Below are 14,659 nucleotides of genomic sequence, written 5' to 3'. Positions count from 1 at the left end.
TGAATTCGTTGCCGTTGAGGTCGATGAGCTTAGCAGCACTCCCGGATAGGATGGTCTTGATGATGTAAGGCCCGGATCGCTTCGGCCTGAATTTCCCGCGAGGATCAAACACTGGGGCGCGGATTTCCTTTGTGACCATGTCTCCCTCGACCAAACCCCTGGATTTCACCTTTTTGTTGAATGCGCGAGCAATTCGACGCTGATACCCCTGAACGTGATACAAGGCCCGGAGCTGTCTTTCATCAAACAACATTAGCTCAACAAACCTCCCACTCAACCATTCAGATTCTTCGAGACCACTTTCGATCATGACTCTCAGCGACGGCACCTCAAGCTCGATGGGAAGCACTGCCTCCATCCCATAGACCAAGGAGAAAGGAGTTGCACCAGTTGAAGTACGGATGGACGTTCGATACCCCCAAAGGGCGAGAGGCAGCTGCTCATGCCAATCCCTCGCAGACTCGGCGGTTTTCTTGATGATCATCTCGACATTCTTGTTTGCAGCCTCGACCGCTCCATTTGTTTGTGGGCGATAGGTCGTGGAGTGATGGATCTCGATACCGAACTCCTCGAAGAGCTCCAAAACCCTTCCTTTGAAATGACTCCCATTATCCGACACAAATGCTTGCGGAACCCCGTACCGATAGATGATGTTCTTTCGAATGAACTGAGCAACCTGAACCATTGTCAGCGTTTTGTAGGACTCGGCCTTGACCCATTTGGTGAAGTAGTCTATAGCCACCAGTATGAATTTATGGCCGTTTGAAGCGGACGGCCTGATCATTCCAATGACGTCGATGCCCCAAACAGAGAACGGCCACGGTGAAGTCATGCCATACAGTTTGGATGGAAGGACATGCTGCAAGTTCGCATGGATTTGACATTTGTAACAGCGCCGTACGTAATCGATGCATTGCGATTCCATTGTAGACCATTAATAACCCTGCCTGAGGATCTTCCTAGTGAGCATGACGCCGCTCATATGAGGCCCGCAGACTCCCTCGTGAACCTCTTCCATTATCCTTGTTGCTTCGACGCCGTTGACACAGAGCTTGTGCATCCCGCAGTGAGACCTTCGATATAGTTTCCCCCCCACAGATGATGTACTGAGAAGCCAACCTCTGCAAAGCAATCCGATCCTTTTTCGTGGCCTCGGCAGGAAATTCCCCACGCTCCACAAAGTTCCAAATGTCATGGTACCATGGTAGGCCATTATCGACATCATCAATGGCGTTGATATACTCATAAGCAGGCAAGTCCCTCTGTTCAATCACAATCGGCCGCAGTTTAACACCTATTGGAAGTTTGATCATTGAAGCCAAAGTCGCCAAAGCATCGGCGAACTGATTCTTCAAGCGTGGGACATGGGTGAATGTCACCTTATTGAAGCGAGGAACCAGTTCTTCCAAATCTTGGTGATAAGGCTTCAGCTTTTCCTCACGAACCTTCCAATCTCCATTGGCTTGGGAAACCACCAAGTTTGAATCCCCAATTACTTCGAGCTTCTCGACACCTAAAGCAATAGCAGCTTCCATTCCGACGATGCAGGCCTCGTACTCGGCTTGATTGTTGGTGACATCGAAATTCAGCTTAAAGGCGAGCGAAATGTGAGCGCCGGCGGGCGTGATCAACAACACTCCGATCCCAAATCCCTTTTGGTTAGCGGCCCCATCAAAATAGAGCGTCCAAACTTCCTCGACCACTGTCAACACCTCCTCGTCGGGGAAAGTGAAATCTACGTCTTTCGGGCCGTCGATCGGGTGATCAGCCAAAAACTCAGCCACGGCGCGTCCTTTTACAGACTTCCTTGTGACGTGTTGGAGTTCGAACTCAGCCAGCAGAAGCAACCAACGCGCTAGCTTATGGGTGAGCGCAGGCTTCTCGAACAGATACTTGATAGGATCCATCCGAGAAATCAGTCTCACTGAATAGGCTTGCATGTAGTGTCTAAGCTTTCTGGTAGCCCAAACTAGCGCCCAACACGTCTTCTCCAGAGGGGTATAGCGCTCCTCGGATCCGACCATCTTTTTGCTCAGATAGTATACAGCTCTCTCGACCCCATTGCTTCCTTCCTGTGCTAGCAGACATCCCATAGCCGTTGGAGAGACGAACAGATAAAGAATCAATGGTCGACTCGGCGTAGGCGGCATCAGTACCGGTGGGTTCTGTAAATATCTCTGAATAGACTTGAAAGCGGCTTGGCATTTCTCCGTCCATTCAAACGGGACCCCCTTCTTGAGCAAACGGAATAACGGCTCGCAGGTTAGAGTTAGCTTGGAGATGAACCTGCTAATGAACTGGACTTTTCCTAGAAAACTTCGCACGCCTTTCTCAGACTGGGGCGGCTCCATTTCGAGGATTGCTTTGATTTTGGAAGGATCCACTTCAATTCCCCTTGCGGTGATTAGAAACCCCAACATTTTGCCTGACGTGACCCCAAATGTGCACTTTTGTGGGTTCAAGCGCACGTTGTACTTACGAAGCCTTTCAAGAAACTGCCTGAGTGAAGGAAGATAGTCTTTTTCCTCCTTTGCCTTTACCATCATGTCATCGACGTAGATCTCAACGGTTTTGTGGATAAAATCGTGGAACAAGGTCGTTTGGGCCCTTTGAAAAGTACATCCGGCGTTCTTCAACCCAAACGGCATCTTCACATAGCAGTAAGTCCCCCATTCCGTGACGAACGTCGTTTTCTCTTGGTCCTCGGGTGCCACAGAGATCTGGTTGTATCCGGAGAATCCGTCGACAAAAGAGAGCACGGCATGCTCTGCCGTGTTGTCCACAAGCACGTCAATGTGTGGCAAGGGAAAACTGTCTTTGGGGCTTGCCTTGTTTAAGTCCCTGAAGTCGACGCAAACTCGGATCTTCCCATCCTTCTTGGGGACAGGCATGATGTTGGCGACCCGTTTGGGGTATTCTGCAACCCTTATGAATCCCGCATCAATCTGCTTTGTAACCTCTTCCTTGATCTTTTGAACCCAATCCAGCCTCATCCTGCGGAGTTACTGTTTGACGGGGACAACCCCTGGCTCCAACGGGATTCGATGCTGCACTATTTCAGGATCAATGCCGGGCATATCCTTGTGAGACCATGCGAAAACCTCCGGGAACTCTTTGAGAAGCTCGATTGTTCCAGCGTGGTTCTCCGGGGACAGATTCGCACCAATTTGCATCATGCGGGGGTCGTCCTCGTCTTTCAAATTTACAAAAATTACTTCTTCTTTTAGAGGCTGAGCACGCCTTTCGTCTTCCCTTTCGATGAGGGAACACAACTCAGCCGGGATGTCCCCGTCGAAGTCTGTTCCTTCATCGTCAGGGTCGACACAGTTTATATAGAAGCTAGCAAAGTAGTCAGAAGTAGGATCATGCATTTCATAAAACCCAACAGGGTTGCCAAGTACAGAAGACTCGAACTCAAAGTAAAAGCTACGACGTGGAGGGCCAAGAGGCACAAACTCTGACTCTGAGCTAGACTTAGACTTGACAGACTTTGTGTCAGATTCAGACTCATCGTCAATGCATGTTAGACGCGGAGTGAAAATGCAGTTATTGATACTTCCCTGCGCCTCCACGATGAGAGAGGTAGGATCTTCGAGAGCATTTGAGGAGTCGGGCCTAAGCATCAGCACTTTAGCTTCCTCGCCCTTGCCAACCAAACCTACTTGGGAGAACAGCATCTCCAGACCCCCTTGATCAAAAGCCTTAAGCCAATCAAACTCTTATTTGGTCCGACCCAGCCGTTCCTCGAATTCCCCTTTGGCAAGCTTTTCTTCGATTGTTTCCTCTTCGCCATTGGACCAGGTGTCTGCAGCAAAGATTTCGAATCCCGGCAGCCAAGTGGAAGTCTCTGGATCCCAAAATGGCTCTATCTGTCCCGAATAAGCGGAGCCTCCTCCTTCTCGCACAAAATAGCTGTCGGAGTTACCAAAAAGGGTCCGAGGTTTTCCCGTGTCTTTCCTCCTTTTGGCGTCTTTGGCCAGCGGAGTGTAACCCAAGCCAAAATGGCCTTCGGTGAAAGGAAAGACAAGGAACTCAGCGATCCCTTGTTGGTTGATCCCGAGCCCTAGGCCAGGCATGAATGACATTTTCCTCATCATTTCGAGGACAGTTGAGCTTATGGTGAAATCGTCATCCATGGCGATGGCGAGGACTGAGCCAGATGTGTCGAAAGAGAACCCTCCAAAGTCTGAGTCCTCCTCCCCGTGCATGATTCCCAAGACAGGCGTTCCGTCATCTGTGAGTGGGCAGATCACAGAGTCCCCGCAGATTATCAAAGTCCCGGTAGGAAGCCCCAGCATGACCTTCTGGTGCAAGGTTGAAGGTACTGCCATGATGTCGGCCCTATGAAGCCATGGCCTGCCCAGCAGCAGGTTGAAGGTGGCAGGGACATCGACCACGTGGAATTCTACGTCCATCTCGAAGCCCTCAGCATCCAGTTTCAGAGTTAGAGTTCCTTCCACCATGCGGCGTGTGCTGTCGTATGCCTTGACGGCCAGATTGGAAGGCGTTAAGTCACTCTTTGAGAGCCCCAAACGGTAGGCAACCCTCATTGGGCAAACATTGATGGTAGAGCCGTTGTCGTTTAGCACGGTTGGCACCCAATGTCCCTGGCACTTAACGGTAATGTACAGCGGGAAGTTGTGAGCGGTTCCTTCGACGGGCAGATCCCTCTCGGTGAATGTGACGGAGTGTTTAGAGAGGAGTGGCAGCACGAGAGCAATCATGGCCTCGGGGGTGATGTCCATTGGTACTGTGAGCCGGGCCAACGCGGAGGACAGCTTTTCACGATGCTCTTTTGATGACGATATCAAACCCCAGATAGAGACGGCGGCCGAAATCCGTTCGAGCTGTTTCAAAATGGCATCCTCTTCTGGAACCCCATTTGGAAAGAGCGGATCATTCCTCTGAGCAGCGGGAGCGGTAGTTTTCTGAGCCGGCGGATTGGAAGAGCTTCCAGCTTGAAGATTGGCTGGCTGAAACACTCGGCCACTCCTTGTGACGTTGGCCACATCCCACCAAGAAGACGAGTCTATAGAATCCCATAGGTCGGCGGTGTAGACACCCCATTCTGGACTGTCCAGGTAACGTTATTTGCCGATCATTTATTTCCCCAATGATGATTATAGTCGAAAACAATCTGGGGATAATCTTGTGTTTGAGCTTTGAGCGTCCTTAACCTCTCTCAAACCCCTTCCAAACCAGAGCCAAACAGCCCCAGCAAAACCCAACTGGCATACGCCAATGTATTGGAGGCGTACGCCAGTTATTTGCCACGTGTCAGTCAACGACCATTGACTCAGCTATCACCGGCGCACGCCAGTACATATGTGGCGCACGCCAGTCAATTCCAGTCAAATCAACTTTATTCAGCCACTTGGGCGGGACTTTTGTGCCACCCTGACGTCGGCCACAGTAGCCCCTGATGATTATATCGGCCAGGCCCGCTCCCCCTTTCTCCTACACCCCCCATCAACTAGTCCCATGCATTTAATGCATGGGAAGGCTCTCTTCTTGACCCAAGCCAGCCAAACAGGCCTTAGCACCAGACTGATCTCAGTCTCTCTCCCCTATAAATACCCCCTTGCATTCATTTACAAGGGGTTAGCCTCATTAAGAAGCAAAAAGCTCTCTTCTTGCTCTCTATTTCTCTCCTTCCATTGAAAGAGAAAGAAAAGCAACCCACCTCCATACATCCTGCTGACATACAGCCACCTTCCAAGCCTCCATCTTCATCCCTTAAGCTCAATACCCCCTTCAAACCTCAATACAAAAAGGTATACCACCTTTATGTTCTTTTCTGTTTTCGACTCCTGAGGGGAACCAGCAAGGCCCAGGCTAGTAAACAATACTAGTCCTGGTCTTGGACTGGTAAAATACAACAATCGCCTGAGGTGACACATGGCGCACGCCAGTGACCATATGCCGTACGCCAGTCATGGCAGAACGAGCACTACTGGTGTGGGGATCATGGATCACCATTTCTATCATTTTATCTTTCTGTCAATCACCTTTGCATGCTAAATAACCAGTTTACTGTTTTCTGTATATTTAGAACTGTTTAGATGTGGTGGTTACTGCTTACTCTTTGTCTGTTCAAAAGGCCTCTAGGATCCTTCTGGTCGTGTTCCAGAACCCAGATGATGCAAAGCCAAGCATTGGATTAGGGTCAAACTGGCGCACGGTTGTCTACAACTGGCGTACGGTAGTTTTCCCAGGATCCAGTGGCTGGCCCTTGCATTTTAGCTTAAACTTGGCCTTTTTATGTCCCCACTCTGTTTAGGGGGGTTTCTTGCCTATTTTTATGGCTTCCAGTTACCTCATTTGTCTGTAACTATGAATATTTTGCTCTACTAACTGTGTGGTTTGTCCTGGGTGTGCGCTGGTCCTTTTCCAGAGCCCAGAGGATTGCAAACAAAGACTGTGAAACCTGGAGAGTGAAGTACGCCAGTCAGGTTGTGGCGTGCGCAGGTCATCTCTGCATGCACTGGTTCGGCCAGTGCATGCTGGTGCGGACCCTGCTCATGCTCCTTCAGGGCAGCGAACTTCAAATTCAATCGGGTCGTCCAGTGCTTGTTCTCAATCTATGTTTATCATTGAAAGCAAGTCATTCATGAAGCATTTTGTCACTTAACTGCAACTTGTCACAATTTTAATCCCCATTAGCTGCTCCCCCGCCCTAACTGGCTAAAAGATGACCAAATGAGAGAAAAATGCAAACGTTTTTTACAAAATGCCCGAGTAGAGACCAATCTCCGGATTGGGCGAGAGGGGGTGCCATAAAACCCTTCCCTTCTCGTAACCTGGCTCCTGAACCTCAGATATCGAAGGTGACGACGGACCAGTCTACAAGCCTTTTCCAAAATCAAACAAACGTGGCAAACGTTTTCGAGTTCAGTTCTTTGGGTGCTTTCACCGCTAAAACCCGAGTGGCGACTCTGAATCGAGGCGTTTCTCCGCGCTTTTCCAAACAAAAAGGGCCGCACCCAATTTCACAAGCAAAATTTCCGGGTAGCGTGCCCACAGTGGCAACTCTGCTGGGGAACAGTTGCGTTGGTTGATATTTGGCGATTAATACATAATTGAACAAATTTCAAAAGCTTGTCAAAACAGTACGCTTCGCGCTGCTGAAGAACGGAATGGTAACGTAACAGGATCTCAGCATCCGACCAATCCGAACTGGGGCTTTTACTATTGTTCTCTTGTGTAGTTTTCTCTAAGTATCAATTAACCAAAAGTGAGCCAAGCTTCAAAAGGCATTTGTTTTCAAAAGCGTTGCATTTCTCTCTCGTTGAATCATTTTTCTCCGTTCGTATCGATGGTTGGTCAGCCCCGTTGAGGTGTTTTGGGTAACCGGCACAGTTTACTGGAGCCCGGGGTCCTCGAACGCCCAACAACCTTGGACGATGATGAGTCGTACTACCGTTCGACCATTGCTTTGCTCCACGCGTTGCAATGGGAGGTATATCGCGGCTCTAGTCAGAGGAACCCCTTTAAGCCAAAACCGGCCTCTACAACGTTTACAAAGCACTGGAACCTTTCAACCTAAGACAGGAACCCGCAGGGTAGGATTACTTGCTTCTAACCCCATATCTTGTCTATGTGTTACTGTTTTCCATATCGCATGCTTGTACATACATTCATGACCGTTTTTGCGCAGGAGCATGCTAGGGCGGCTTCTAGGATATCTTTTATCGAGTCTGTCTTGCGCCCATTCGACGTTGCCTTGGACCGATGACGAGTCGTGCATCTCGATGTTGCACGTTACCAAAATCTTCAAGTCCTTAATCGATGAGACTTCGGGAAATCGATACTTTCTAAGTCCTTGTCTAAAACCCCATCGAGGTTTCAAACCGAAAACTAGGAGCAACGGAGAGAATGGCATGATGCATACACCGCTCAGGTTAAAAGTGCTAATCACTTACACCAGGCTCCGGCACAGTGCTGCTTATGCCATTTCGGTTACGGTATCATGCCATCTACACCGAGTTGTTCCAAAATCAAACTTTGAAACTTCGAGAAGGGAGGAAGTCAATGACTTAGGCTGTTTTGGCATCTCTTAGTAACATTCGATTCAATCGAGGATACACCGTCGAAAAGAAAATCCGAGGATTCCATGGCAACTGTCTGAGTGTCGTGAAGCAGACTCCCCCTAGTTCTAGAGTCTAGGAGGACACCGACGACGTTGGCATGATCATTTTTTTTCCGTTCTTATCGTTTCTTTCTAATAAAATGATTGCAGGCTGTCACTGAGCTCTTATACCTTGCTGTCTAGTCACGCCAATGCCAAAGCAGAATTCCGAAATCAAGAGCCAAACCTGCTTGGGACCGTCCGTCGAGTCTGTTTGAGGATTTGATTTGGGGTTCGTCTTTCAGTCGACCGCAACGGAAGCTCTGGCCTGCACTGTGTCACGGGAGGATTCACCACCGACTACTCCACACGAGTCTCCTCCGTCTACTCCGTCTCCACCAGCATCTCCCAAGCTTGTTAAAACAGAAGTACTAGCCATGGCGGATGTCCCACCTCCAAATCTTGCAACTGTGCTAGCCAATCTGCAGCGCAACCTGGCCATCATGCAACAAAGGGCCGACCAGGCCGACGCCTCTATGGCCAATCTTCAAACCCTAATCGAGGAGCGACTTCCCCTTGTAGCAGGAGGGGAAGGCGGTGAAAGGCGTGAACAAAGAGATAGCCGAAGAAAAACTGGCCAAAAGGGAGTTCGAGAAACAGTTGGGTCAGACCAAGGAAGAGTTTGATTGGCTGAAAGCTTTTGATCAAGGGGGTCTGGAGATGCTGTTCTCCCAAGTAGGTTTGGTTGGCGAAGGCAAAGAAGCTGAAGTGCTGATGCTCGGGCCCGACTCCTCAGATGCTCTCGAGGATCCTACCTCTCTCATCGTGAAGACACAGGGAAGTCTCAATAACTGCATTTTCACTCCGCGTCTAACATGCATTGACGATGAGTCTGAGTCTGACACAGAGTCTGTCAAGTCTAAGTCTAGCTCAGAGTTGGAGTTTGTGCCTCTTGGCCCTCCACGTCGTAGCTTTTACTTCGAGTTCGAGTCTGTTGTACTTGGCAACCCTGTGGGGTTTTATGAAATGCATGACCCTACTTCTGACTACTTTGCTAGCTTCTATATAAACTGTGTCGACCCTGACGATGAAGGAACAGACTTCGACGGGGACATCCCGGCTGAGTTGCGTTCCCTCATCGAAAAGAAAGACGAAAGGCGTGCTCAGCCTCTAAAAGAAGAAGTAATTTTTGTAAATTTGAAAGACGAGGATGACCCCCGCATGATGCAAATCGGTGCAAATCTATCCTCGGAAAATCATGCCGGAACGATCGAGCTTCTCAAGGAATTTCCCGAGGTTTTCGCGTGGTCTCACAAGGATATGCCCGGCATCGATCCTGAAATAGTGCAGCATCGAATCCCGTTGGAGCCTGGGGCTGTCCCCGTCAAACAGAAGCTCCGCAGGATGAGGCCGGATTGGGTTCAGAAGATCAAGGAGGAGGTTACGAAGCAGATCGATGCGGGATTCATACGGGTTGTAGAATACCCCAAGTGGGTGGCCAACATCGTGCCTGTCCCTAAGAAGGATGGAAAGATCCGAGTCTGCGTCGACTTCAGGGACTTAAACAAGGCAAGCCCCAAAGATAGTTTTCCCTTGCCACACATTGACGTGCTTGTGGACAACACGGCGGGGCATGCCTTGCTCTCTTTTGTCGACGAATTCTCCGGATACAACCAGATCTCTGTGGCACCCGAGGACCAAGAGAAAACGACGTTTGTCACAGAATGGGGCACTTACTGCTATGTGAAGATGCCTTTTGGGTTGAAGAACGCCGGGTGCACTTTCCAACGGGCTCAAACAACCTTGTTTCACGATTTTATCCATAAGACCGTCAAGATCTACGTCGATGATATGATTGTAAAGGCAAAGGAGGAAAAGGACTATCTTCCCTCGCTCAGGCAGTTTTTCGAAAGGCTTCGCAAATACAACGTGCGTCTGAATCCACAAAAGTGCACATTCGGGGTCACGTCAGCCAAGATGTTGGGATTTCTGATCACCGAGGGGAATTGAAGTGGATCCTTCCAAAATCAAAGCGATTCTTGAGATGGAGCCGCCCAAGTCTGAGAAAGGTGTGCGAAGTTTTCTAGGGAAGGTCCAGTTCATCAGCAGGTTCATCTCCAAGTTGACTCTAACCTGCGGGCCGTTATTCCATTTGCTCAAAAAGGGGGTCCCATTCGAATGGACAGAGAAATGCCAGGCCGCTTTCGAATCTATTCAAAGGTACTTGCAGAACCCACCGGTACTGATGCCGCCAACGCCGGGTCGACCTTTGACTCTCTATCTGTCCGTTTCTTCAACAGCCATGGGATGTCTGCTAGCACAGGAAGGAAGCAATGGGGTTGAGAAGGCTGTTTACTATCTGAGCAAGAAGATGGTGGGATCTGAAGAGCGCTATACCCCTTTGGAAAAGACATGTTGGGCGCTAGTTTGGGCTACCAGAAAGCTTAGACACTACATGCTAGCCTATTCGGTGAGACTAATTTCTCGGATGGACCCTATCAAGTATCCTATCAAGTATCTATTCGAGAAGCCTGCGCTCACCAATAAGCTAGCACGTTGGTTGCTTCTGCTAGCTGAGTTCGAACTCCAACATGTCACGAGGAAGTCTGTAAAAGGGCGAGCTGTGGCCGAATTTCTAGCCGATCACCCGATCGACGGCCCGGAAGATGTGGATTTCACTTTCCTCGATGAGGAGGTTCTAGCAGTGGTCGAGGAAGTATGGATGCTCTACTTTGATGGGGCTGCTAACCAGAAGGGATTTGGGATCGGGGTGTTGCTGATCACGCCCGCCGGCGCTCACATTCCGCTCACCTTCAAACTGAATTTCGATGTCACCAACAATCAAGCCGAGTACGAGGCCTGCATCATCGGAATGGAAGCAGCCATTGCTCTAGGGGTCGAGAAGTTAGAAGTAATTGGCGATTCGAACTTGGTGGTTTCCCAAGCCAATGGAGATTGGAAGGTTCATGAAGAAAAGCTGAAGCCTTATCACCAAGACTTGGAAGAACTGATTCCTCGCTTCAATAGGGTGACTTTCACCCATGTCCCGCGCTTGAAGAATCAGTTCGCCGATGCTTTGGCGACTTTGGCTTCAATGATCGAACTTCCGATAGGTGTTAAGTTGCGGCCAATTGTGATTGAACAGAGGGACTTACCTGCTTACGAGTATATCAACGCCATTGATGATGTCGATGATGGCCTGCCATGGTACCACGACATTTGGAACTTTGTGGAGCGTGGCGAGTTTCCTACCGAGGCCACGAAAAAGGATCGGATTGCTTTTTAAAGGCTAGCTTCTCAGTACATCATCTGTGGGGGGAAGCTGTATCGAAGGTCGCACTGCGAGATGCACAAGCTCTGTGTCAACGGCGTCGAAGCAACAAGGATAATGGAAGAGGTTCACGAAGGAGTCTGCGGGCCTCATATGAGCGGCGTCATGCTCGCTAGGAAAATCCTCAGGCAGGGTTATTACTGGTCTACAATGGAGTCTCAATGCATCGACTACGTACGGCGCTGTTACAAGTGTCAAATCCACGCGAACCTGTAACATGTCCTTCCGACTAAGTTGTATGGCATGACTTCACCATGGCCGTTCTCTGTTTGGGGCATCGATGTTATCGGGATGATCAGACCGTCTGCTTCAAATGGCCATAAGTTCATACTAGTGGCGATAGACTACTTCACCAAGTGGGTCGAAGCCGAATCCTACAAGACGCTGACAACGGTTCAGGTTGCTCAGTTCATCCGAAAGAACATCATCTATCGGTACGGGGTTCCTCAGGCGTTTGTGTCCGATAACGGAAGTCATTTCAAGGGAAGGGTTCTAGAACTCTTTGAGGAATTCGGTATCGAGATCCACCATTCAACGACCTATCGCCCACAGACAAATGGAGCGGTCGAAGCTGCAAACAAGAATGTCGAGATGATCATTAAAAAGACTGCCGAGTCTGCAAGGGATTGGCACGAGCAGCTGCCTCTCGCCCTTTGGGGGTACCGGACGTCTATCCGCACTTCAACTGGTGCAACTCCTTTCTCTTTAGTCTATGGGATGGAGGCAGTACTTCCCATCGAGCTTGAGGTACCGTCGCTGAGAATCATGGTCGAAAGCGGTCTTGAGGAATCTGACTGGTTAAGTGGAAGATTTATCGAGCTGATGTTGTTTGATGAGAGAAGGCTCCGGGCTTTGTATCATGTTCAGGGTTATCAGCGTCGAGTTGCTCGAGCATTCAACAAAAAGGTGAAGTCCAGGGGCTTAATCGAAGGAGACATGGTTACAAAGGAGATCCGAGCCCCAGTGTTCGATCCCCGCGGGAAGTTCAGACCAAAGCGATCCGGGCCTTACATCATTAAGACCATCCTATCTAGGGGCGCTGCTAAGCTCATCGACCTCGACGGCAATGAATTCAATACCCTGGTCAACCTGGATCAGCTCAAACGTTATTATCCCTGAAAGATGCTCGTTGGGTCGAAAACCACAAGGGTGGGCGATTCCAAGCAAAAGTTAGAGCAGCCTGCTAGACCGAAACCCTAAGGAGGCGGTTCTAGGCAAAAATAAATAGGCGAAAGTCGAAAGCTCGCTAGACCGAAAACCTGAAAAGGCGGTGCTAGGCAAAAGTTAGAGCGTAAAAGGAGAGGTAAAATACACGAGCGAACCTTAGCTTGAACTACGTTCTGACCTGATTCCCTGAAAAGGGATACGTAGGCAATCTCACTTTGAGATTCGGTCACATTCCATCAAAATTTCGATCCAGGTTCGACATTTTTGGGGTCACATCACAGTTTAGGAAGGTCGAGCACAAGTCAAAGGCTGCATTGAAGTGAATCAGAAAGGGGAAATCCGTTGTCTTTCAACTTTAATTGCAAATTACTATTTCTAATATATAAGCTGAGCATAAAAGCCTTAAAAACAGTTGAAGCATGAAAAACAGAACAAAATGCTTAAGAAGCCTAAATGGCTCGCAGTTTATTCTAAGCATAGCAGAGTGGCCCGGAGTCAGTCAATATTTTCCCTTGCATTCACCTCTGCTCTCAGCCACTGTCTGTAGCGACTCCTTAGCCCCGTTGCGAATTCCGGCATCTCAGCCTGGAGGGCTCTAAGGTCCCAGCGCCGCTGGTAACCGTTGAGTGTTTGAGCGTTGAAATTCGGGACATGGAAGTCCCCAATGCTGATGCGGTGGTTCTCTTGAGAAGCGCCCAGTTGTCGAAGAGCACGGCCGGGAATGTAGAAAGTAAAACTCGACAGGCCCGCGATCACCACCCAGTCGAACCCATCGGAGTGAATGGCCATGTTCGGGAGGTCCAGCCAGGGGCACCTCCAGGCAATCTCTTCAGGCTGCATTTGCCGCATGAACTCGTACCAGCCTTCTGTGTCCATGTCAGGATAGCGCATCTCCCTTTGATGAATCCTCTTCGGAAAGAGATTCCAGCCCGCCACCGGAGGGTGCAATAGATTCAACTTGTTCGACAGCCACAGCTGCATGAGAGAAAAGACAAGTAAGAAGTCAGATAAAACCTGAGCGAAAAGACACGTAAGGAGCTAGGGAGCAGCCTAAGCCGAGCGTCGAGGTAAAATGAGAACGTGTGAAAAATCGGAAAAAGGTGAGCTGAGTGAGATTACCTGAAGCAAAAGTGGGCTGCCACTGAAAACGGCCGACTGGCCCGTATACACCAAGTCCAAACCCGAGAGTGTCTCAGCCAGGACCAAAGGGATCACGTTCCTTCGTGCCCCCATTTGCGCAGCAACGCTCACCAGTGAAGGGCTAGCCTGCCCGTGGACCGGCACGAGCAAATAGGCGGCAAGCAAGCCGATTACCAAGGCGAATCGGCAGCGCGCCTGAGCGTCATCATTATCCAAATCGCCGTCCAGGCCGTACATCTCAATCAGCCGCATGATATTCATTTGGCCACCCTCGAGGATAGTATTCGCCAGGCCCCTGGAAATGTTGAGCAAGCTGGCCAGCAGCTTAGGCATGCTTGCTTGATAAGGTGGGACTACAAGCGTAGGGGACGAGTAGGTCCGAAGGTATGCTTGGAATTCCTCGACAGTGGGGCACATCTCATCGTCGCCAAACCGAAAGACATGGACGTCAGGATCCTAAAATCTGAGGGCAGCCCGCAGGAGCGTCGGACGAAGCGGCACATGTCGAAGAAAACGAAACAAAGCCAGGCCGTGGTATTGGAAATTGAGCCAGTCGACGCTTAGAAATTGCGCCAACCAAGGCCTAAGCAAAGTTGGGAGGGGGTTGTCCATAGAGAATGTGAAATATACTGGGGAAAGGAGGAAATGCAGTCGTGAAAGGATCTCAATACCTATGCCTCTGCTTTATAGGCCTTGGCATTTCCTTTCCATCACCAATAAACCATCAAAGCATCATGCTAGCTTCCAAACCTTGCCCCTGCAAAGGACACTACCCCCCTGAGAGCTCAGAAACCGTGTGCAAACCGTGTAGGGGTAAAAACAAAGTAGCCCCTGAAAAAGGACAGTTGGTCAGTCAAGTGGATCTGGCGTCCAGAAGCATGGCGTACGCCAGTTTATGACTGGCGTGTCCGTGTCCCCCACTTACTGGCGTACGGGCCTCACCTTCTGGCGTA

The sequence above is a fragment of the Rhododendron vialii genome, chromosome 9a (genome assembly GCF_030253575.1).
Source record: "Rhododendron vialii isolate Sample 1 chromosome 9a, ASM3025357v1".
Taxonomy (NCBI): Eukaryota; Viridiplantae; Streptophyta; class Magnoliopsida; order Ericales; family Ericaceae; genus Rhododendron; species Rhododendron vialii.
Note: the sequence above shows the minus strand (reverse complement) of the source record.